General features: G+C 41.4%; 1 protein-coding gene across 8 annotated transcripts in view; it reads right to left on the bottom strand.

Moving 5' to 3' along the window:
• CPQ (carboxypeptidase Q) overlaps nucleotides 1-22,926 on the bottom strand; it is a 549,531-nt gene extending 526,605 nt beyond the window's left edge. For 2 of the 8 annotated variants that reach the window (XM_064267923.1, XM_064267924.1), the window contains exon 1: nucleotides 22,848-22,923. The gene's annotated coding sequence lies outside the window, so the exon portion shown is untranslated. Of the gene's footprint in view, nucleotides 1-22,847 lie in introns of all 8 variants that reach the window. The other 6 variants (XM_064267918.1, XM_064267919.1, XM_064267925.1 and 3 more) reach the window with 6 other exon arrangements.
• Between the last annotated feature and the right edge of the window lie 768 nt (nucleotides 22,927-23,694).

Genomic DNA, 23,694 nt, shown 5'->3' with positions numbered 1-23,694 from the left:
CTCTTCTGTAATGCTTTATCATCATCCAACGGTCTCACCATTGCTTTTATAAGAGAAGGAGACTGAGAATGAGGACCATGTTGGATTCATATGTGAATTCTGAACATCTAAATGACTAATAATAAATATTTATTACTCACATAATACAGGATACATAATGGGCACTGAATAAATATTTGTTAGCTAAATAAATAAACAAATTAACATCTACTCAGTCCTTAGCCATATGTTCCAGAACTCAGTAAGGATTTGTTCAATAGAACTGAATTGTTTCAACATCTGTCAGCCTAGTCAATCCACAATTATTTGTTGCCATGGGGAAGAGATGCTCACAAATATATCCAAAGTGCAATTACTGAGGATTAGTGTTTTTTTCCAAATCAACAATTAATCAATTATTTATTTAAAACTGTATGCCCAGGCCCATGCACAGTACAAAAGATGTGAAAATTAGGATGTCCCGCCCTCAGAAGTATAACACATATTGTGGAGAATAAAAGATAAGCAAAAATCAAAGAGTAAATAATCAAATGTTGTATGGTATAGTATAAACAGTGAGTAATTTTTTTTTAAAACTGAAGTATAGGGAAAAAAGGAGAGAATATTAGTGACCGGGTAATCACAGGGCACTTCATGAAAGAAACAGGACTTCTGGCAGGCTTGGAAGGATGGTTAAGATTTAGTTAGGCAGAGACGAGAGCAAAAACAAGGGCATTTCAGGATTGGGGATAATATAGAAAGATGCAAGGATAGAAACAAATTTGTCATAAGTGTGAGAACAAAGGAATTCACATAGCAATAAGAGATAAGGCTGAACATTAAAGTTTGGAATTGATGTCACTGAATGAAAAATCAAGAAATCACCATCATCTGAACTACAACACAGTTTACAAAGGCCTTTCGAACACGCATTATCTCATTTATCTCTAAATATCTCTGATGAAATGCAGAGGAGGAACCTGAAGTGACTTGAATATAGGTCTTTAGACTCTCACCCTTGTGCTATGTACACACCATCCTCTCTCTCTCTGTAATGTTACGAATAACTATTTTTTTGAGAGAAGAAACATGATTTTCCCCAGTGATATAAACCTGGCAATGTTAAGAAAAATGGGCTGGAAAGAAGAGACTAAAGAGGTGGTTAGGATCCTAACTAAAAAGGCAGCAGTGAATATGACTGAGGAAGAAGTAAATCTGGGCGATATCTCAAAAGAAGATAGATGACTTAATAGAGATGGGAGGAAAGGAGTCAAAAGAGAAAGCTAGGGCTTCTATTGTAGGCACTGAGGAAAACATTGCTACCTAGTCAAGTGAACTGGAAAACAATAACGATAATTTTGTTTTTGAACACTGAGTTTCAGGAACTATATCCTCTAGGCTTGTAGAAGCACAGGACAAAAGAAAGGTATCAAGCCAGGCAACAAGCAGTGAATGTTGTGCAATAAGGGCTGTTAAAACAGTAATCCTTAACCTCACTGGAGTCTAAACGTCTACAACCACATTTGAACTGCAACCTGGTCAGCTCATCCAAGATGGCTCCAGGCACCTGTAATAGACGATCGTAGCTATAGTTTTTGGCTTCCCAACATACTTCCCCACCTCCTGCTTTCTTTTTCTTTAAGGTACTGCACCCTGAGCCCCATACCCCGGTCTAAGTTAGCTGTCAATCACAGTATCATCCCTCACCCCATACCCTACATCCAAACTATAGAGATGGGATGACTCAAGTAAAGCCCACCAGAATAATATTCCCTGGTATTGATACCTGGATGTTGCAAAGAAAAGTTCTGCTAAAATGTAAATCTAGAGCTTTAGGTACCCATCTTGCCTACCATATGCTGAGATCTGTCTATAGAATGAAACTATGCAGTACAAGCTGAGCCAAGATGAAGATAACAGGGATAGCGGTAGAGCCATATCACATCATTTGATCCCTGCATCCAGCAAAGCCTAAAGCCTGCTGTACCTTTGAACTCTCCAATTATGAAAGTTACAAAGTACCTCATTTGTTTTAATCTTATTTTAATTGGTGCCTTAGTTATCTAGTGCTGCTATAACAAATACCACAAGTGGGTAGCTTTAACAAACAGGAATTTGTTTTCTCACAGTTTAGGAAGCTAGAAGTCCAAAATCAGGGTGCCAGCTCTAAGGGAAGGCTCTCTTTCTCCATTCACTCTGGGGGCAGGTCCTTGTCTCTTTTCAGCTTCTATTCTTAGGTTCCTTGACAATCACATGGCATGTATCTTCCCTTCCATCCATGCTTGCTTGTTTAATCTGCTCTTTTATATCTCAAGAGACTGTTTTAAGACACACCCTACACTAATACTACCTCATTAACATGATAAAGAAAACCCATTCCCAAATGGGATTATAACCACAGATAAAGGGGTTAGGATTTACAACACATAGTTTAAAAAAACCCACTGCTGTGGAGTCCGCCAGACGCTCCTTGGAAACTCTATAGGGCAGTTCTACTCTGTCCTATAGGGTCGCTATGAGATGAATGAGTACACGTAGTTTAGGGGGACACAAATCAATCCATAACAGTTGGATTACATTCACTTTCAACCAAATGTTTTGATTCAACATCTTCAAAGTCATCACCTTCCCAAATCTCTAACTCAGGGTTTTGCTCTTTCAGTTAACAGCATAACTATCCCTGTCACTCAGCCTAAAAATGCAAAATCATCTATTCATTCCTCCACATATTCAGTCAGTCACTAAATCTCATCATTCTATCCTCCTCATGTTTCTTTCTTCTCTCCCTACCAATAAAATTTTCACTGCTTCAATTCCAGTTTTCCTTCTCTCTCACTCTTAGCAATAGTATCATATTTAACTCATTTCAATAATCACCTTCTCTTTGAAATTTTTCCTTATATGCCCTGGCCAAATCAATCCCCTTGTTCTGCGTGTTCCTTTCCCCTTTTGCCATTCTTTACCCTACTCTCCTACTCAATCTTCTTTATAAAGCTCAGGCAAGATCTCTTCCAGGATACTTTTTGTGGTCTGGCCCTTTCTTCCCACAGGTTGTGTTGAATGTCCTCTCTATGATTTCCTAACATCTTTTATAATTTTTTTTTTTTTACTTACCTCCTTCAAAGTTTATCACAATCTGAATTAAAATTATCCAAATTATGTCACTAGGCTTAAAACTTTTCAAGGGAAAGATCAATGTCATAGGGATCATCTGACTAGTATATACAAAAAACTTAATGAACGCTTTTGAACTGATAAAGTGAATTGTGTTTCCTTCATGTTTAGTATCCCCATCACTCACCACGTGTGTGGCATAGAGTAGCAGCTAGATTGATATTGGCTGTATAAATGAAGGGCCTCCCCACCTCCAGTCTGTCCGAAATTCTACCTGTCCAACTCACCATTTCAGATTAATCTTGGCTAGCAACCATACTTGGTAGTTAATGATTTAAACAATGTTTTCATTAGCACCTTAGGCTGTCTTTGCCTTTCTTCCTTACCTCCTTGCCTATTCCTCAATACTAATTTCGAATTTCTGTATATTTGCTCCAGGGTGCAGAATTCCACCATCCACATTTAAATAATCATGCCAAATGTTTCCACTGTACATTAAAGCTATCTGACCTCGGCTGGGTCCTTGCATTTCTGGGCAACCCTTATATTTATCTTCAGTTGACCCCTATCAAATTCCCCACAGCAGCTGCTACAAAATTTTTCCACTCTCCGTAAGCCCCAAATTCCACCCTTACTCCCCTCATGCTCAGTAAAATCTCTCCTCTTCTATATAACCAAGGGAACAATATTATGGCCATGAGATGCCTTGGCTTTCTCCATCCTCATCACAAAATTTCTCTATCCCTTTTATCCATACAGTCTTTCTTAGCACGGGGCCGGGGGCGGGGTGGAGCGTTGGTGGGAGAGGGGAGGACCTGGCTCTGCTCCAGCCTAGTCCTATTTCACTGTCTCAATCCTACTTTGGTGAGTAGTATCTGGGGTCTTAAAAGCTTGTGAGTGGCCACCTAGGATACTCCACTGGTCCTACCCTTTCTGGAGCAAGTGAGAATAAAGAAACCCAAAGACACAAGAGAAAGATTAGTCCAAAAGACTAATGGACCACAACTACCACAGCCTCCACCAGACCGAGTCCAGTATGACTAGATGGTACCCGGCTACCACCATTGACTGCTCTAACAGGGATCACAATAGAGGGTCACAGACAGAGCTGGAGAAAAATGTAGAACAAAATTCTAACTTACAAAAAAAGACCAGGCTTACTGATCTGACAGAGACTGGAGAAACCCCGAGAGTATGGCCCCGGACACCCTTTTAACTCAGTACTGAAGTCACTCTTGAGGTTCACCCTTCAGCCAAAGATTAGACAGGCTCATAAGACAAAACGAAACTAATTGGGCACACCAACGCAGGGACAAGGACGAGAAGGCAGGAGGGGATAGGAAAGCTGGTAATGGGGTTGGCAACCAATGTCGCAAAACAGTATGTGTTTTAATTGTTTAATGAGAAACTAAATTGCTCTGTAAATCTTCATTTAAAGCACAATTCTTTTAAAAATTGTCAAAATCATCATCACTGGGACTTATAATTGGTTGTTTCTTTGTCAACTAGGATGGGAACACACACAACACTACTATTAATACTTGTTCAATAAATGTTTGTTAAAATGTTGAAAAAATGAATTCAATCCTTCGAAGTATGTTTTAAAAAAATACCAGCATTGCCCTTTGCTGTTTTTCTCAGCTGCGGTCACTTTTGTAATTTTCCAGACACTTAGCTGTTGAGGACTGTGCAAAAAAAACTAAAACTCTGAGTAGATTTTCTTGGTTTTCAAAAGCACTCACAGCCTGGAGACTTTTCTTTAGCTACCTAACCTAATCCCATGGTCCACAGCTTAGCACAGCCTCTGTAGCTTTCAAGAGGAATTTTGTCTGAACAAGAGAGACAAGATCGAACCCAGAAAGGAAGAGCATGCAACAGTATAGGCTGAAGCACTTGCCCACCAGACAGGCCAGAGCTGACACCCGGTTAGCTGAGGAAACAAACATTTCTTCCATTGACAAGTGTTTAATTGGACATTTTGAGAATCTAATGTCATGGATGCAGATGCAAATGTCTGAGGAGTTGTTTACAGTGTAGTTTGTGCCAGACAGGCGCCCATGCCAAGCCAGCACACAGCCTCCCATTATTCTGCTGGGCTCAGCTTTGAAAGATGTTTCAGGCTTCCCCGAGCCTTGTAAATTTCCACATCCAAAAGCTCAAATGTGTTTTCAAAGTACAATCCTTCTTCCCTCGTGAGTAGACATCAGTCTGTCCCCTGTCAATCTCTGTTACTGCCTGCCCTGGTTCAGAAAACCCTTTGGAGAAACAACTTGAGAGGTGATTACTCCATCTCTAGAAAGTTTTAGTAGCTTTTGGAAAACCCCAGGTCCCTGCTCAGAAACTGGACCTTGGTTAATGATTTCAAGAATCATTTTTGTTACTCATCGACCTAGGAGGATGTAGCTTATTAGCTCAGCTAATAAACAAGTCCATCTTAATATATCAGATATAAGGAAATAGTTCTTGATTCGGAGGGTAAACAAGGATATATTACAGATGGACACTGGAGAATCCAGTCATCTTTAAGAATTGGGCCATCAATACTCTGCCTTGAAAAATGCAACACAGAGAAAGAGCCCATTATCACAAATTATGATGCCCTCACTTTGTCCTTCTCTTATTATCACATAACGTCTCCAAAAGAAATTTTAAAATGCAGAAAGTCCTAAATTGGAAGTGTACAGTAACAACATTGCTCATGATTCATGTTAAGGATACTTAATTCAAGAAAAGATTCATAAATAAAAGTGTTGCCTATCTTTTTACATTTGGTAAGCTTTTTTTTTAATCTGCTGGTCTCCACTGTATAAAATGCCATAAGAAAATTAATAGCATTTATTAATGGGTTTATTCATTTATTAATGTTACAGTTATTAATTATCAACTATGTTCAGAGAGACTGCACTGCTTCAGATATACAGAAATAAACAGTATGTCAGCCTTGGCCTCAGGAAGCTAGTGAAAGAGAAAGGCAAATAACTATTATACAAAGCAAAAGGAAATAAATCCATAAGTACTTATAATAAAGTCATGATAAAATACTGCAGGATTAAATCTGTAAAGAATAAGGAAGAAACAACAAAGAAGACAGTACTTCAGCTCATCCTTGCAGGGTGAATGAATTTCCATATTTGTATGACAAGAAGGCTATTTCCATGAGCAAAGGTATGAACATTTATAATATGTTCCAGAAATGGTAAAGAGTCTAGGGAAGCCGGGATGTTGTAAGGCATTAAGGAGAAGTTTAAACACACACACATACACACCCCAAACGTATCCCCACCCTATTTCAGACCTAACGATGCAGAACCTCGCGGGAGCTGGATGGGACTCAGGAATCAGTATTTTTGAAAAGCTTCTCAGATGATCTGATGTGCAACCAAAAGTGTAGAATACATGGAGGGATATAGTAGGTAAATTCACCTAAAAATATATTTTAATACCAGATCCTTAACCTTAAATGTCATATTATGTGTTTAGACTTTATTCTACAGGTAATTTCTCAAAATTCAGGTCTTTTGAGAAGGGAAGTAGCTGATCCAGCCTATGGCCCAACTCTTAATGCAATGTAGATAATGAAATGATTTAAAAGATTCTTCCAGGCCAAGAAGGAGCCCTGGTGGCACAGTGGTTAAAGCACTCAGCTGCTAACAGAAAAGTCGGTGGTTAAAACCCACCAGCTGTTATACAGAAGAAAGATGTGGTAGTATGATTCCATAAAGATTTACAGCCTTGGAAACCCTATGGGACAGTTCTGCTCTGTCCTATTGGGTCACTTTGAGTTGGAACACACTCGATGGCAATGGGTTTTTGGGTTTGCCAGGGCGAGGCAAGAAACAATAAGGAGTAGAACTAGGGCAAATGACTGACTGAAGGATGGGAAAAAAAGAAAATTTCAGAAGTGATCGCAAGTAAGCAAAACAACACTTGGACATTTCTTAATTTTGGAGGATGAGGGAAAGCAGAGAGTTAAAGATAACCACCCAGGTTTTAAGCCTGGTTTGCACCCCATCTTCCAAACGCATCACATCACTTACTATACCATAGATTGAGATGCCATTGACCAAAATAGAAACCAAAAAAAAAAAGCATATTTGGGAATGAAATTGATGAGTTGGAAACCAAAGAATAGAAACCAGAAAGAAGTCAAATGTAGAGATGATGATCTCATCAGTGAACAGGAGATCCTTAAAGCCATGGGGTAAAGGAATTGCCCTCACTTCCAATTTTAGCTCCAGCATGTAGAGTTTGGAAGTCATCTCTCCTGTCTTTACAGCAACAACAAAAACCCTGAACAAATTGAAAATCAATGACTGGCCTTGGATTCATCAGACAACTGAGGCTGCAGGGCAAACTGCCACCCCAAGATCTGGAAAGAGGCAAATCCAGAGTCACATCTGAGATCTTACCTGGAGCCATAAACTAGTAGGAACACTTACATGGTAATTTTGGAAAACTGCTGGAGGCTGAGTGTGGACTATCATGAGAGTTATAAACTCCTAGGGCCACAGTCTTGGAGGGGTCCCCTCACTTTTAGGTAACCACTATGAGCAAAGGGGCAAGGGCAAAACTGAAACTAAAATACCAATGAATAATAATAGCGCCTAACATTGACTGGAAGGCAGTGTTGGTTCAGTAGTAGAATTCTCACCTTCCATGCAGAGGACCCGGGTTCCATTCCTAGCCAGTGCACCTCATGCAAAGACACCACCTGTCTATCAGTGGAGGCTTGCGTGTTGCTATGATGCTGAACAGGTTTCAGCAGAGCTTCAAGACTAAGACAGACTAGGAAGAAAGCCTCGCAATCTCTTCTGAAAATATCAGCTCATGAAAGCCCTATGGATCATAACAGTCCGATCGGCAATCACTCATGGGGATGGCACAGAATCGGGCAACAGCTGTGCACGGGGTCATCATGAGTCAAGGGCTGACTCAACTGCCCCTAACAACAACAATACTGACTGAGCACTTAGCCTTACAACAATTCTACAGAGAAGTATGTTAGTTTCTATTGCTGCTATAACTAATTACCACAAAGTTGGTGGCTTAAGCAATACAAATTTATCTTACAGTGTTATAGGTCGGAAGTCTGACAGTGGACTCACTGGGTAAAATCAAGGTGTTGGCAGGGCTGCATTCCATTCTGGAGGCTCCAGGGGAGAACATGTTTCCTCGCCCGTGCAGCTTCTAGAGGTTGCCCACATTCCTTGATTTCCTCTTCCTCCATCTTCAAAGCCAGCAACATTCCATCTCTCTACCATTCTTTCATAGCCACATCTCCCTGACTCTCTGACTCCTTCTTCTGCCTCCCTCTTCCATTTTTTAAGGGCCCTTGTGATTACATATAGGGTCACTACAAGTCAGAATCGACTCGAAGGCAACGGGTTTGGGTTTTTTTTTATTTTTTGTGATTACATTGACATACCCAGATAAAACAGGATAATCTCTCTATTTTAAGGGCAGATGATTAGCAATCTTAATTTCATCTGCAACATTAATTTCCCTTTGCCATGTAATCTAACATATTTACAGGTTCTGAGGATTAGGACATGGACACCATGGGGGGGAGGGGAGGAGGGGCATTATTCTGCCTACCACAGGCAGTTATAATTATTTCCCCACTTTACAGATGAAAAAATTGAGTCACAGAGAGGCTCTGTAATCGGCCCAAGGTCACAGAGGTGGTAGTGGCAGAGCTGAGATTTGAACACAGGAAGCTGGAGTCAAAGCTCATGTTCTTAACCACTAAACTACAGAGAACATAGTGTGCTAGTATGCGTTCAGTTTAAATTGTAAACTCTAAAATTTGGACTGAGTAGGCAATTAAATGAAGTTAGAATAGTGCTGATTTTCACGATTTGCCATCTGCTTCTCAAGTGAACTTAATTGGGTTTTGTGATACTGCTATTCAATTTCTAGCTTTCCTATAGTCCCCTGGTTTTCTTTAAGCTTCAGATAAGAAAAACTAAGGAAAAAAATCCTATGAGAGAACAACCAGACGTTTTGGACAGTAAGTTTTTCAACACACATGGCATTAGTGATTTAGAACACTTAATCAAATGTAACAAATATAGCTTCAGATTAGTCATTAAGTAGATTCAATTTATTTTGATGATGGAAAAGAATTTCAAAATCATGCTCTAGGCATAAAAAGATATATGCATATGAAGGTGGAAGATAAATTATATGAGTCTCTTGACAGCTTCATGAAACAACAAAAATTTCCTTTTTTTTTAATCACTTAAAACTATTGCAAAGCTAGCTGAATATATGGAATTAACCAGAAGACTGAGGCATTGGGCCAGTAAGAACAAAAGGGTCCTGGAATCACTAAAATCTTTGACTTTTTTTACAATCAATCTTTCATTAATGTACAAGTGTGTGATGTATAGACACATATGTTCACATGTACATATATAATTAAATAATACACATACATATTCACAAGTACATTTATGTGCATGTGTATATATATATATGCACATGGCCATATGTGCGTACATATTCAATATAAACAACTGCACTATTTAACATCAAATTTTTATGTTATCAAAACTTTCTATATACCTTGTTATGGATTAAATTCCATCCCCCAAAAATGTGTTATAAATCCTAACCTGTGGTTATAATTCCATTTGGGAATGGGTTTGCTGCTATGCTAATGAGGTAGTATTAGTATAGGTTGTGTCTTAAATCAATCTCTTGAGACACAAGAGAGCAGATTAAGCAAGCAAGCAAACACAGACAGAGACAAAGATACATGCCACATGATCATCAAAGAACCTAGGAATAGAAGCTGAAAAGAGACAAGGGCCTTCCCCCAGAGCAGACAGAGAGAACGAGCTTTCACTTAGAGCTGGCACCCTGAATTTGGACTTCTAGCTGCCTAAACTGTGAGAAAATAAATTTCTGTTAGTTAAAGCCACTCACTTGTGGTATTTGTTATAGCAACACTAAATAACTCAGAGATTCCTATCCACCCTTATAAGGAGCCCTGGTGGCACAGTGGTTTAGAGCTCAGCTGTTAACCAAAGGGTCGATGGGGAGAGGTGGAGCTAAGATGGCAAAATAGACAGACACTCCCTCTTACAACAAAGACCCGAAAAATCAAGTGAAATGATTATATTTATTACAAGCTAGGAGCCCTGAACATCAAAGGCAAAGTTAGCAAATGCACTGAGCGGCAGGGGAAGAGAGAGGCGGTTTAGAAGCAGAGAGGAGTTGCCGGACCTGAATCGCTGGGAGCCCTCAGGCACTACTCCCAGGAGTGGCTCCAGTGGGCCAGTAGTAGCATTTGGCAGCAGTTTCCTCAGGGAGAAGCAGTCAGCTGCACAGCCTACTTACACGTCTGGAACCAGAGAAGAACGGCGCTCTCAGCAAAAGCTAAGTGCTTGCGTATATTTTGCCGCACCCCCCGCCCCCAAAGCGGCTTCAGTGGCTGTTGATTTCCGTGGGCCTGAGATGGGCCCATCTGAGTGCCCTGAGCCATGCTCCCAGCCTTGGAGAAGGAATAAATTCACATCACAGGGAAAAGATAATTTGCCAGCTCCACTAACCAGGGGAGCTCAGGACAGAAGTGGCTCCTGTCTAGGCATAAGCGGTCTGTGGACTTTGAATACCTTCCCCCCCTGCATGGACCTGTGTGGGCCTATTTCAGGAGAATAGGTCCTCGCTGGCAGACTACAACTGTTTAAGCTGTGCTGTGGAGAGGCGGGTATTTGATATCTGACACTGCTTTGCCCATTAAATAGGGTCCTCACCTACTCACATTAGGGGCCTAAGGTCTGGTGGCTCCATTCAGGTCACCCACCCACACGCAACAGAAGTCCAGGGATAACTGGTACCGCCCAGCCCTTACAACCAAAAGCATTGGGTGCCCGTCTGCAGAACCCACCTACCTGTACGCTCTAGGGAACAGGGATGCCCTTTGCTCAGAGACACTCAGGGGATGGTTCTCAGCCCCATGCCTTGTTCAGAGCATGACTCTCTGCTGCAATCAGATACCGGAACCCACACCAAACACTCGTGCCCCTCTAAGACTGTACAACAGAGACTGTATCACACACTTGATGACCAGCTACCTGGACACCTGAGCTGAATCCACACAAGAAAAGTGAGTGAACTCATAAGCTCATACACCTGATAACAGCTCTAGCCATCTGGTGACAGGACGTCAGAGCTCCAAAGGTGAAAATAATCAAGCTAGCTCACTCAAGCAACCCATTTGGGCAAATCAAAACAAAACAAAGCAAGAAACTAGGATACAGTAAGCAAACATAAAATAAACTAATATAATAACTTATAGATGGCTCAGAGACAACAGTCAATATCAAACCACATAAAGAAACAGACCATGATCGCTTCGACAAGCTCTCAACACAGAGAATGAAAGGATCTTCTGGATGAAGGTGCCTTCCTGGAATTACCAGATGCAGAATACAAAAGATTAATATACAGAACTCTTCAAGACATCAGAGAGGCGATCAGGCAATACATAGAACAAGCCAAGGAACACACAGATAAAACAGCTGAAGAAATTAAAAAGGTTATTCAAGAACATAAGGAAAAACTTAATAAGCTGCAAGAGTCCATGGAGAAACAACAATCAGAAATTCAGAAGATTAACAATAAAATTACAGAATTAGACAACTCGATAGAAAGTCAGAGGAACAGAATTGAGCAAGTGGAAGGCAGAATTAGTGACCTTGAAAATAAAGCACTTGGCACCAATATATTTGAAGAAAAATCAGATAAAAGAATTCAAAAAAATAAAGAAACTTAAGAATCATGTGGGATTCTATCAAGAGAAATAATCTACGAGTAATTGGAGTACCAGAACATGGAGGGATAACAGAAAATACAGAGAGAATTGTTGAAGATTTGTTGGCAGAAAACTTCCCTGATACCATGAAAGATGAGAAGATATCTATCCAAGATGCTCATCAAGCTCCATATAAGGTAGATCTTAAAAGGAAGTCACCAAAACATATTATAATCAAACTTGCCAACACCAAAGACAAAAGGTCGATGGTTCGAACTGTGATAGCAAACCTCTAAAAGTGAGGCACTTGGCATAATAAAATGGCTGACATAAGGACTGAATCAAAACTCCATTTTGTTCTAAGCTCCTGCTTCTGCATTACTGAGAATGTAACCTTGACTTCTTCCCATTCATATGCATACGGCCTTGGGCCTCTAGCTGGGTAGGACCAGAAGACTCAGGCCCCCTATCATTCACCTTCTTTAACAGGCCTCACTCTTGCCCCAAGCCACTCTTAGCAAATAAGGGTGGAGGGGTCAAGAACGGGCTTGGGCTTGGACTAAATAAAGGTGATAAGAACTCATTGCCTTCGAGTTGATTCCAACTCACAGTGACCCAGTAGGACAGAGTAGAACTGCCCCATAGGGTTTCCAAAGAGCGGTTGGTGGATTTGAACTGTTGGCCTTTTGGTTAAGAGCCGAGCTCTTAACCACTGTACCACCAGGGCTCCTCAAAAATAAGGGTGATAGAGAAAATATTGAAGTTGTCAAGGATTTCATTTTGCTTGGATCCACAATCAAAGCCCCTGGGAGCAGCAGTCAAGAAATTAAATGATGTATTTTATTGGGCAAATCTGCCGCAAAAGAGCTCTTTAAATCATTAGAAAGCAAAGATGTCATTGTGAGGATTAAGGTTCATCTGACTCAAGCCATGATGTTATCAATCACTTCATATGCATGTGAAAATGGGGCAATGAATAAGGAAGACCAAAGAAGAATTGATGCCTTTCAATTATGATGTTGGCAAAGAATACTGAATATACCATAGACTTCCAGAAGAATGAACAATTCTGTCGTGAAAGTACAGCCAGAATGCTCCTTGGAAGCAAGGATGGAGAGACTTCGTCTAATATACTTTGGAGATGTTATCCGGAGGGACCAATCCCTAGAGATGGACATCATGCTTGGTAAAGTAGAGGGTCAGTGAAAAAGAGGAAGCCACTCAACTAGGTGGATTGACAGAGTGGCTGCAACAATGGGCTCAAGCATAACAAGTATTGTAAGGATTGCGCAGGACCTGGCGGTGTTTTGTTCTGTTGTACATTGTGTCACTATGAGTCTGAATTGACTCGATGACACCTAACACAACAGTAAATAAAAGTGGGGGTCAGGAATGTGGTTGTAGGAGAATGACTTTACTCAAAATATTCCAGGAAGAAGGTAGTTGAAAACAGAATTGCCGATGATGTACCCACTTTGTAACCACGAGACCATCACTCACTCACCTTCCTCATCTTTACTATAAAAGCACGCCTCTCCCTAGGAATGTTGGGGCACTTGGTAGATTCCTCACTCACCTGGGTCTCTCCAATATGCCAAATGTATTATCCTCAATAAATCTCTGTTTTTACTTTAACAAAGTGAGCATTCTTACTCTATGATAGAACCACTAGGCACTCCACAGGAGTACAGCCTTGGAAACCCTATTACAGTTTTGTTTTGTCCTATAGGGTTGCTATGAGTCAGAATCGACTCTATGGCAGTAGGTGTTCACAGTACTCAACGCAGACATTCTTTACTAGTTAAAGAATTGTTCTGGTTTTATATTTTATTTTTTCTATTCTATTCTATTTTATGAAGACCTTGATATTTTTGGTTTAATGTTTAAAGATTATCTTAGAGCAATACTTTTGGGCATTCATCCAGTCTCCATGGCTCCAGAAAATTCAGATCCCACGAGAATTTTAACTTCCTTGTACATTCTACCCCCTTTTGATCAGGATTCTTCTATAAAACCTTTCATTAAAATTTTCAGTAACAGTAGCTGGGTACCATCCAGTTCTTCTGGTCTCATGGCAAAGGAGGTAATTGTTCATGGAGGCAATTTGCCACACATTTCATTTTCTTCCCCTATTCCTGACTCTCCTTTTTCTTCTGTTGCTCCAGGCAAATAGAGACCAACTGTTGTGTGTTGGGTGGCACTTGCAAGCTTTTAAGACACCAAGCACTACATAAGGAACTAGGAGGTAGAACAGAACCACTTGGCCAATTAACTGGGATGCCCCATGAAACCATGACCCAAATGTCCAAACCAAGAAACCAAATCCCATGAGGTGTTTGGTTGTACATAAGCAGACCCTGTAGCTATTCATTTGTTTTATAGATTTTGAAGATGTATATTTTTAAATGTTCAACCCATAGTCACAGCTATCCTATCTTCCTTATAGATTTTATCTTTTGTCAATACAAAAAACTCTGGATCTGGGAATAATGTTCTTTGCTTTGAACAACACTTGGTTTCATTTTAATCCTGAAGTAAAACTCAAAAACCCTAAGAGTGATTGGTTTCCCCACCCAAGCCCTCTACATTGATGGATTTACATTCATGACCACGTCTTGTGGGTCCCACCAAAAGACTGAGGCTGGGCTTGTCTCTCCATCTCCCAGCTGTGCCTCACCCCAACCAATGCACTATTTGTAAGTGTAAAAGTAGCTAGATGGATTTAACAGCAAATCATTATGTTCAATATGTTTCAAATGGCCTCCAATACATAAGGAATCCAGCTCCAGATCCCCATCTTCATATTCAATACCCAAGAATGGTTATAAAAGTCTTCACATATAATAAAGTCTTGATTTATTCAGACTGTGTATGAAGGACAGCAGTAAGATAACATCCCTACACCTACAACGAAGACCAGTTAATACGACTATTATCCAAATTTACGCACCAACCACTAATGCAAAAGGTGAGGAAATTGAAAATTTTTTTTACCAATTTCTGCAGCCTGAAATCAATCAGACATGCAATCAAGATGTATTGATAATTACGGGTGATTAGAATGCAAAAGTTAAAAACAAAGAAAAGGATCAGCATTTGGAAAATATGGCCTTGGTGACAGAAATGATGTCAGGGATCGTATAACAGAATTTTGCAAGACCAAAAACTTATTCAGTGCAAACACCTTTTTTCACCAACATAAACAACACTATACACGTGCACCTGCCAGATGGAATACAAAGGAATCAAATCAACTACATCTGTGGAAAGAGAAGATGGAAAAGCTCAATATCATCAGTCAGAACAAGACCAGGCACAGACTGCAGAACAGACCATCAGTTCCTCATATGCAAGATCAAAATGAACCTGAATAAAATTAAAACAAGTCTGCAGGAGCCAAAGTACAACCTTGAGTATCTCCCACCTGAATTAGCTACCATCTCAAGAATAGATCTGACACACTGAACACTAATGACCAAAGACCGGACAAGTTATAGGATGACATCAAGGACGTAACACATGAAGAAAGCAAAAGGTCATTAAAAGGACAGGCAAGAAAAGACCAAAATGGATGTCAGATGAGACTCTGAAACTTGCTCTTGAATATAGAGTAGCTAAAGCAAAAGGAAGAAATGATGAAGTAAAAGAGCTGAACAGGAGATTTCAAAGGGCAGCTAAAGAAGAGAAAGTAAAGTATTATAATGAAATTATAAATACCAACTGAAATGTTTTAATTAACAAACAGATGCAATGGTGGAGGTGCTCACTGGTCTATGCCAAGAGATTTCAAAGACAGCTACTTGGCCAATCAACTGGAAGAGATCCATATTTGTTCTCATTCCAAAGAAAGGTGATTCAAAAGAATGCAGAAATTATTGAACATCATTAATATCACACACAAGTAAAATTTTGCTGAAGATCATTCAAAAGCGGTTGCAGCTGTACATTGACAAGGAACTGCCAGAAAGTCAACCTTGATTTAGAAAAGGATGTGGAAAGAGGCATATCATTGCTGAAGTCAGATGGATCTTGGCTGAAAGTGGAAAATACCAGAAAGATGTTTACGTGTGTTTTATTGACTATACAAAGGCATTCAACTGTGTGGATCATGACAAATTACGGATAACATTGCGAAGAATGGGAATTCCAGAACACTTAATTGTGCTCATGCAGAACCTGTACACAGACCAAGAGGCAGTCATTTGAACATAACAAGGGGATAATGTATGGTTTACAGTCAACAAAGTTATGCGTTAGGGTTGTATTCTTTCACTGTACTTATTCAATCTGTATGCTGAGCAAATAATCCAAGCAGCTGGACTATATGAAGAAGCATGTGGCATCAGGATTGGTGGAAGGCTCCTTAACTGTGCAGATGACATAACCTTGCTTGCTAAAATCAAAGAGGACTTAAAGCACTTACTGATGAAAATCAAAGACTATACCCTTCAATATGGATTACGCCTCAACATAAACAACACACAAATCCTTATAACTGGGCCAATAAGCAATCTCATGATAAACGGAGAAAAGACTGGCATTGTCAAGGGTTTCATTTTACTTCGATCTATAATCAATGCCCATGGAAGTAGCAATCAAGAAATCAACCAATGGGCAAATGTGCTGCCAAAGACCTCTTTAAAGTGCTGAAAAGCAAGATGTTATTTTGAGGACTAAGGTGTGCATGACCCAAACCATGATATTTTCAACTGCCTCATAAGTTGGAGCCCTAGAAGCACAGTGGTTAACAGCATGGCTGCTAATCAAAAGGTCAGCAGTTCACATCCACCAGCCACTCCTTGCAAACATTGGGCAGTTCTGCTCTGTTCTATAGGGTCACTGTGTGTTGGAACTGACTCCAGGGAGACGGGTTTAGTTTTGGTATATGCATGAGAAAACCGGACATTGAATAAGGAAGACCGAAGAAGAATTGATGCCTTTGAATTATGGTGCTGGCAAAGAATATCGAATACACCATGGATTGCCAGAAGAACGAACAAGCCTATCTTGGAAGAAATACAGCCAGAGTGCTCCTTGGAAGTGAGCATGGTGAAACTTCATCTCACGAACTATGGACATGTTATCAGGAGGCGCCAGTCCCTGCAGAAGTACATCATGCTTAGTAAAGTACAGCATCAACAAACAAGAGGAATGCCCTTGACGAGATGGATCGATACTGTTGCTGCAACAATGGCACAGTTGCTCCAACAATGGGCTCAAGCATAACAACGATTGTGAAGGTGGCACAGGACTGGGCAGTGTTTCGTTCTGTCGTACAGAGTCACTATGAGTTGGAACTGACTCGGTGGCACATAAAACATATTAAGGAATGACTGATTGTTCACTTTATATAGGATCTATATACCTCATAGAAAATTTAATCACAAGATTGTTTTGTACTGTAGACTCTCCCGTTGCATTAAAAGTGTCATTTGATGTCCACACATTTTCTCTAGTCAACCCCTCGTGAACATTCCTACTACGCATAGCAAAGTTGATGCTAAGAATCCTTTCCATCACTGCCTCTCTCCACAGAGATCTTGGCTCTATTGCCTTCAAGTATCATCTGTTCCACTTTAATGTAATGTGAAACTGTGGTGGGATGCGGGGGGGCACCTTGCAAAAGGTCAAGTTCCAAGGCAAAGCAAGAGCTTTTTAAATATAAAGCGCTATGCTAGCATACTTTTTTTCCCAAGGAAGCTTAGTATCGCAGCTCTAAGAGAACACTGCATCCACCTGCCTTTTTCTTTGTTACCAACTATTTGTCATAGAATTTGTTAACTGTTCTAAAAAATTCCTCTAATCATTATCCTTTTCATTTTTATCTTATTCTCCCTGTTATTCTTCTCTCAGTTCAAAGTCTTCCAACACTTTTCTCTGCAAAATAAGATCAATCCGTTTTCTCTGCCCCCACACCTTTTAACAACCTTTTTTTTTTTTTTTTACTTGTCTGTTCCTGACAATGAATAAGATGAGAAATCAAAGCTTGTGATATTCTTACCATTAAAGAAGTCCAGTTATTTGGAATATCAGTTCCAATTTTTTCTCTGTACTGCAAATCTGCCTATAACTCTGCTTTTAACAGTCCCTGCTTTCTGCTATACTCCTGCCATTTGCTTATCTTTGATGATCTTTTGAACCCGTTCTGTCTGTGTTTTTCTATTTAGGGGACCTGTAATAACTCTTCATTGTTTGGGTCTCCCCAGTCTTTTTTCCCTCAATGGAAACTATGTAAGATTTAGGCTTCTAAGGTCTTGCCTGAAATATGATGCAATGGTCATTATCCAAGTCTAATGTGTTGTTTTTGTTGTTGTTGTTGTACTTTTGTTATCTTTTTTCTTCTTTTTAAGCAAGTTGTTAAATTGAATTGTCTTTTTAGACTGAGGACCAGTCGTAATGTTTGGGAGAGGTACGGACTACCTGGCATCACAGTACGGCGACAGTCAAGGCTGTATCCTGGGAATCTCCACCTGGATATTCCACAGTTACCTCTACTCACTGTCTTTCTCCCAAAACTTCTCATCTCATATTTATTATACTCATTAATTGCACCTCTATTCACCAAGTCAAGCAATTCTGAAACCTCGGAATTATTTTCAACCTTATTTCCCATATCCAGCCAGTCATTAAATCCTGCCCTCTCTACTTTCTAAATATCTCTAAAGCCTATCTTAGTTTAGACCGTTTTCCTATTTCATTTGAACTATAACAATAGCCTCCTCATTTTCTTCTGATCTCCTGGCTCTCCCCTCTCCAATTCCTTCACCACATTATTGCTGGAGCTATTTCCTAAAGAAAAGCCAATCACATCACTCTTCTACCTACCAATTTCAACTTACAAAACTCCAGAAAATGTTATATAGGCTATGATAAAGTCTAAATTCCATGGTATCCAAGGACTGTCACTATCTCACCCCAACCTCACAAGACCTCTCCACTGCAGCCACACTGAACCACCCCCCCGCCCCAATCTCTCCCTGGGAATGCCACTTTCATTCTCACCTCCTTTTCCCTGCCCCTGCAGTTTCCCCTGCTTGGAATACCTTTCTCCCTCCTCTTGGCCTTCCATCTTCAAACCCCAGTTCAAAATTCACCTGCTCTGTGAAGTCTTCCTAAACTCCAACGTCAGCCATGTCCCAAGAGAATGAGCGGCTACTATTTCCACGTCACCCTGTAGTGCAATTATCTGTGGAAGGGTCACTCTCCTAGATAGGCTACTTAAACTGATTAGCTCATTCATCTTTACCTGACACATAGTACACACTCAGTAAACGGTTATTAAAATTAATGTTTGCTTAATAAAATAGTAACTAAAGAAAAATTGCAGAGACTGAGAAGTACACCTGTCCTACTCCTTGGCTAAAGAAACAGGACCCAGGGAAAAAGGGAGAGAAATAATAATCTGACTGTAGCAAACACATGAATGGGTTGTTGTTCTTAAAAGTTAAGTGGTTTAGGGAGGGTGGGAGGAGAAGAAAGTACATTTTAAAGCTCTAGCTCCAGGGCAAGTAATAAAAATTGTTGCTTTAATGTTTTTTCATAATATGGTGAGCAATGGGAAGGTCTATTCCATCACACCAGCCTTTAGGGCAGAATGTTTCAGCCTCCTGAGCTAAATCAAACTGGCATCAGCTCTCAGTTTCTCTGGGAGGCAGCAATTGGTCTCTGCCTTCAGTGGGGCTAAACTTGGCTGACAAAAAAGAAACAAAATAACTTTCCACTTACTTTATGGGCCTCTCTTTTTCTCTGGTCAATTAATTATAAGGTCCTGGAAACTCATCCTGTGTTCTTGACCCTGGATTACAGGGATGCAGGTGTTGTAGTATGCCTGCACTAAGAGTTGTCATTCTCACAAAGGAGGTTGGCAGGCAGCACCCTACCAAGGACATGAAATTAGCCCAAGAAACAACACAGCTGGTCCTCACTGTTCACAGACATTTAAAGACAAAGCCTTTAAGTGTCATTCACTAATGACAGCTCTTGATGTCAGCCATTCCAAACCCCCTAAATTGTTAAGTCTGAACATGTTTAAATTTATGATATACGTGCATGTAGGTCACAGTATCAGAGTTTACTAGTATCCCAATGGTAATCAATAATTCTCAAAATGATAAAACAACAATCTCTCTGTAATTCAGTCTTAATCGTTCTATCCCTGGGCTCCTATCCTAAATCACTTAGCCGCAATGCTCCAGAGTCTATATACATCCTGGAACACACACAGACATGACATTCTCCCAGGTCACAAAGATTTTCCTGGCAGGAACTGTCTATGTTTACTTGAGAAACCCTGCGTCCATCTGCCTGTGTTTTGACTACCTGACCTTCACATTTGTTAAGCATTGTTTCTATTTAGGAATACGAATTACAATAGTACCAAACTCTTCGGTTTATATATTAAGTGGGGCAATCTAAGTAACAACATTAAATATAACAGTGTTTGGTATGTGGTCAAACTTCTTGTCATCAAGTTGACTCCAACTCATAGGGTTTCCAAAGCTGTAAATCTTTATGGGAGCAGGCTGCCACATCTTTCTCCCACAAAGCAGCTAGTGGATTCAAACTACCGACCTTTCAGTTAGTAGCTCAGTGCTTTAACCATTGTGCCATCAGGGCTACTGGTATGTGGTCAGTGCCCCATAACTATCAGCTTTGTCACATTCCATGCATGAACCACCCATAACCCCATAACTGGTTCTTTGGGAAAAGAGTCCAAGTCAGGCTTTTTCACCAAGCACCACATTGGCTCCACTTCTCCCAACAGACCTGAAATAACTGAAGTAGGTAACACTAGTTTTATTTTACTTGTTTGGGACTTTGTGTTTGTTAAATGTAGCATGAAAAAAATTTTTTAATATGTATGCAAAATGATTTTTTAAGTGCCTGTAAAAAGTCTCTAAGGCCCTTCTTGTTTCAAAATGTTTGATTTATGGTAACTAATCTCAAATGTATGTAAATTAATAGTGATATAAAATTCCCTAGATATACTGGAAATATATGGTATTGTCAGACTGGGGTGCACTGAAACAAGTTAGACCCACATCCAGAAGCCTGGGGCAATGCAGAGTAAATTCTTGCCCTCCTCTCTACCCGCCAGCCCACAGCCCGTAATTCTCATCTCAGGCTCCCAGGTCCTCGTACAGCAAATGTGTAGAGGAAAGGGGATAAGCTATATAATTTGCGGAGAAGAAAGTAGGGACAAGACTCTTTACAGAATCCTAAGCAGAGCAGCTTAAGTGAACAGAACTCCATGAAATCATCTACAATTTAACCTCTAACCCTGATAGAATCCCAGAAGTTTAATTCAAGAAGGGGCTACAGCTAAACTTCTTCACTAGAAACTGAGACCTAAGGAGAACATATGACAAGTCCAAGGTCATCGGCTTTTCCGGAACCTGGGTCTGTATATCTAGAACTGCTGCAATGACCAACTTTTATAAGCAGTCTCAACCTAGGTATCTTCCAAAGTGTTCACACACAGATAAATGTCTCTCTTCTTCTGTGGACCATAACCAGTCTTACAAGTCAGCCAGCACCTGTCTGAGGAAAACAGGCAGTATTCTTCACAGTCTTGAATTCAAGAGAAATGCCGGGTTCCACAAAAAAGTTACCAATGCCCAGTCATGTGGGTGTGCCTTTAGATTCACCCTTAAAAACCGAAACCAAATTCGTGCTCTGAAGTCAATTCTGACTCATGGTGACCCATGTGTTACAGAGTAGAACTGCTACAAAGGGTGATCTTGGCTGCAGCCTTTATGGAAGCAGATCGCCACACCTTTTTTCCATGGTGTGGTTTGGTGGGTTCAAACCATCAACTTTTAGGAGATGAGTGCACCACTCAGGGACTAGATTCACCCTTACCTTTCAGAGATACACTAAATAATATTATGGTGATAATGGCTTTTTGAGTCCAAAGTAGGAAAGAACAAAGTATAACAAGAAAAAGCCACAAGTATATTTTGATTGAAGCAAACCCATACATGAAAAATGTACATTTATAAAATATCCAAAGTGGAAATAAAAGGGAGTGTTTCTGGTGATTAGTTTCTTTAACAAGAGCATAGACTAGAACACCTTTTAAGTGGCCACAATCAGAATCATTCTATTTGCAAAGGTGTAACATTTATATGGGAAACCCTGGTGGCGTCGTGGCTAAGTGCTACGGCTGCTAACCAAAGGGTCGGCAGTAAGAATCCGCCAGGCGCTCCTTGGAAACTCTATGGGGCAGTTCTACTCTGCCCTATAGGGTCGCTATGAGTCGGAATAGACTCGACGGCACTGTGTTTGGTTTGGTTTTTAACATTTATACAACTTTTTGGAAAACTACCGGACAGTAGATAAGAGTTGTAAGCCTGTGTCTCCACTGCCTCCACTTCACATGTATTTATATCCGTTCATGTATTCGTTCATTCAGCTCTACTTCATATGTGCTCATTCAATTACTTATTGAATACTACCGCGTGAGTGACAAGTCACACGCGGGCACCGCCCTCACGCAATTTAAAGTCTAGAAGGGGAGCCTAGCCTTGCACACAGAAAGCAGAAGTATAAGGTAAAAACTAAAGGAGTCTCAAAAAAGCCCCAGATAAAGCGCCATGGAGGCTCAGCGGAAGGAGGCATTGTTTCCACACGGAGGATGAGGGAAGCTTCTTGGGGGCTTGGACTGGGCCCTGGCGACGAAGTGGGAAGGGGAGCCGCATTCCTGGCGAAGGGCGGATAAAGGCCGAGCAGCTGTATCGCAGCATCCTCCGACTCCCGGCGGAGCGCGGCGAGCACGGCCTCCCAGTTTCTGGGGCCTTGTCACCGGAGCCGCGCAGGCCCTGCCCCTCTCCTAGTGGCTTCGCAGCCCCGTCTATCAATCGCTCCCACAAATGAGCGCCGCAGGAAGTACGTCCCCAGGCCGGCACCGGCCTCAGCCCGCCCGCCCGCCCACAGGGAGGCTTCGGGGCCTCCGCTCAGCCACCCGCGGGGCCGCCCGGCTGCGGGAACGCACCTGGTCCGGCGCTCAGGAGGTGGCGGTGGCGGTGACCGCGCAGGCAGCGCCCGAGGGGAGGCGCGCGGCCCGGCCTTAAGGGGGCGGCGGCCACACCCTGGAAGTGGCCCGCGCCCTCGCTCCGCCTGGCGACCGCGGCCCTGCCCCCGCCACTCCCTTCGGCGCAACCGGCTGAGAAGCCCCGCAGGGAAGGCCCGACTGAGAGGTCGGATGCCCGAGCTGGAGGCGGGGCGTCGGGGCCTCACCCAGACTTGGGCGACCTTAGGGCCACTGGTCGACCGGATGGCTCCTCACCTTCTGGGTTCTAGTTTCTGTTAGTGTCACACCCAGGGTCCTGGGCCAGTTGACCTGGCCTCTTTATATAGGGGCGAAGAGACTCGGACGTCGGCGTCAGACCCCTAGTCCTCACGGCCTGGTTTCTGGCCACGGTGTATTTCAGAAGCTGCAGCCTCCAGTCTGGCCTGCAGCAGGGGCATGAGAAGATGAAGAGTAGTCAGAGGTGCCATATGCTTTAAAGAGTGTAGTGGCAGAGCAGGTAGGGGAGAACGAGATTGTGAAGCTGAAAAGAAAACGTGAAAAGTTTTGGTCTGTCTCTGAACCTGGCCAAAGGCAGCTGGTCCTCAAAGCAGGGCGTCTTTTGAAACTATGCTTCGTGAGCTGTCAGACACCACCCACGTGTAGCGATTATTAAACCCTTATTTTCCCATTTTGCCCTTGCAGTTGTTAGAAAAGCAATGATGATGGAAGACGGAGGGGTGACCCAAACAGGGTGGATTATTTAATAGGCAAGGTAAGCATGGTGCTTACCTCATTTACCACATCATCCGTAGTGAACCATTTCACATTT

Source organism: Loxodonta africana, chromosome 14, assembly GCF_030014295.1.
Source record: "Loxodonta africana isolate mLoxAfr1 chromosome 14, mLoxAfr1.hap2, whole genome shotgun sequence".
Lineage (NCBI taxonomy): Eukaryota > Metazoa > Chordata > Mammalia > Proboscidea > Elephantidae > Loxodonta > Loxodonta africana.
This window is presented reverse-complemented; position numbering and strand designations above follow the sequence as displayed.